At 39.1% G+C, this 2,022-nt stretch overlaps 1 long non-coding RNA gene across 1 annotated transcript in view; it reads right to left on the bottom strand.

Moving 5' to 3' along the window:
• Positions 1–26: 26 nt before the first annotated feature.
• Positions 27–2,022, bottom strand: part of LOC115067626 — a 4,687-nt gene continuing 2,691 nt past the window's right edge. Inside the window, exons 2-3 of the long non-coding RNA XR_003847009.1 lie at positions 708–840; positions 27–100 (exon numbers count right to left, since the gene is read on the bottom strand). This is a non-coding gene — a long non-coding RNA (uncharacterized LOC115067626). The remainder of the gene's footprint in view (positions 101–707; positions 841–2,022) is intronic.

The following is a 2,022-nucleotide window of genomic DNA, read 5'->3' as shown; positions in this document are numbered from 1 at the left end:
ATCTTCTGATACATTCACAGACATAGGAAGAAGTGTAGGGATCCTCACAACCAGCGCAGAAGTGAAAGAGGAATTCCAGCAGCTACTCGGGACACAATTACTGTAAGAACAATTAAGAACCTCTTCCGAAGTTGTGTTAGCAGTTATGTTCCATAATACAAAGAAAAAGGGGGAGAGGACTAGAACCTTACTGAAGTATCAGAAGGGGTAGCATCAAGGCATGTAAAAGAACCACAATAATAGATTCTAGCAAACGCGAGTGTAACAAGTTGGTTAGGTTCCCTATAAAAATAATTACACTTATTGTTAGTAGAGTTTTTAAAGCAAGGTTTTAGCCCAAACCATCGCATTTGGGTTGTGTTATTGTCTTTTATGAGAAGTTCTCCAACATTAAAGATACAGTTTCCCCACAATAGCACCTTAGGTAGATTATAGTTTGTATTGCTTGGTCAGCAGTGAGAAGCAGGGAGTATACCATCTCTGATTAAATTTTGAACTCTATTATGGAAAAGGTCTTTTCATGAAACAGAGTGTTTCTACAAGGGAAAATGTAGTATTGATTGATTGTTGTTGTTGAATTCAGACATTGCTAGCAGACCATCCTAACGTATAGTTAGTGACATGTAGGGATGGAAATAATAAACTTTGCAATCCGACTGCCATTAATATGGGAGGGTTTTTTACTAGACTTCAAGCAGTTACATTACCCTGTATGCTCCATGTCTGTGTCAGAAGGATGAGGATCATCACCTTTGTTATTTTGTTGAGATGTTCCATGGTCTTCCAGGGGGTTGATCGTTCGACAATATCTTTCAGGAATCCAGATAGGTTTATCAGCACCTGGGGGAAAAACACAAACAGCCCCCCTCACCCGTGCTAACAACGGTGTAGCGGATTTACAAATGATGATGTTCCATTGCTGTTTGTCCTGTTTTATCCACAATTAAAAAATTTAGAATAAAGAGTATGGATGACAGTTGTGCAGTAGGCGTAGGACAATATTCCCCTTTTTTTATTTTTTGAAAGTATTGTTTTACGAGTTGATTAGCACGTTCCACAATGGCTTGTCCTTGGGGGTTATAAGGTATGCCAGTGGAGTGAGTGATTTTATAATAAGCACAAAATGTGGCAAATTTAGAACTTGTATATGCAGGACCATTATCAGTTTTTATATGAGTAGGGCAGCCCATGTAAGCAAAGGCTGCAAGACAATGTTGTTGAACATGAATCGTGCGTTCTCCTGCATGCAAGGAGGCAAAAATTACTCCTGAATAGGTATCTATAGAAACATGTAGAAACTTCTGGGATCCTGCAGAAGGAAGATGAGTGACATCCATTTGCCATATATGGTTCGGTTTTAATCCTCGAGGGTTGGATAAAAATCTGAGCTAAATAAACACTATCAGTATAAAGATTAAGAGGCTCATCGGGAAAGGTTTGTAAGGCCATTATACCTGCAATAATCTCAGCTGTCTATGTGGAGACGGCTCCTATGGCCATCATAGATTAAGACAGCATTACCATTCAGAGAGCCATCCGTAAAAACTGTTTTGGCTTTGGAGATTGGAAATTGTTTTACTATGCAAGGAAAAATAACTGGGTGTCGTTTGAAGAACTGCAGTAACTGATGCTGTGGGTAGTGAGATGAAAATGATGCTGTAGTAGAGGCTGAAAATATGCTCCATTCATCTAATCCTTCTATGAGATGAGCTACTTGATCTTTGGTATATGGAAGAATAATACTATCAGGTTGCTTACCAAAAGTCTGAATACTAAGATGTCTAGCTTTCCAGAGAAGTTGCAATATTAATTCATGATAAGCAACAACAATTCTGGATGGAGAGATCGGTAAATGAACCCAAAGGATAGGAGCATCCTGCCAAAAGACCCCCGTGGGAGCAAATTTGGAGGTCATGACAATAAACAAAAGATCTTTATCATAATCAATTTGTTGGGTGTGAGCTTGCTCCAAGTGTTTTTGTAATAGCAACAAAGCCTGTTGTGCCTCCTTGGTTACAACCC

Source organism: Nannospalax galili, unplaced genomic scaffold (assembly GCF_000622305.1).
Source record: "Nannospalax galili isolate Female #2095 unplaced genomic scaffold, S.galili_v1.0 scaffold1507, whole genome shotgun sequence".
NCBI lineage: Eukaryota > Metazoa > Chordata > Mammalia > Rodentia > Spalacidae > Nannospalax > Nannospalax galili.
Note: the sequence above shows the minus strand (reverse complement) of the source record. Positions and strands in the feature narration are given on the sequence as shown.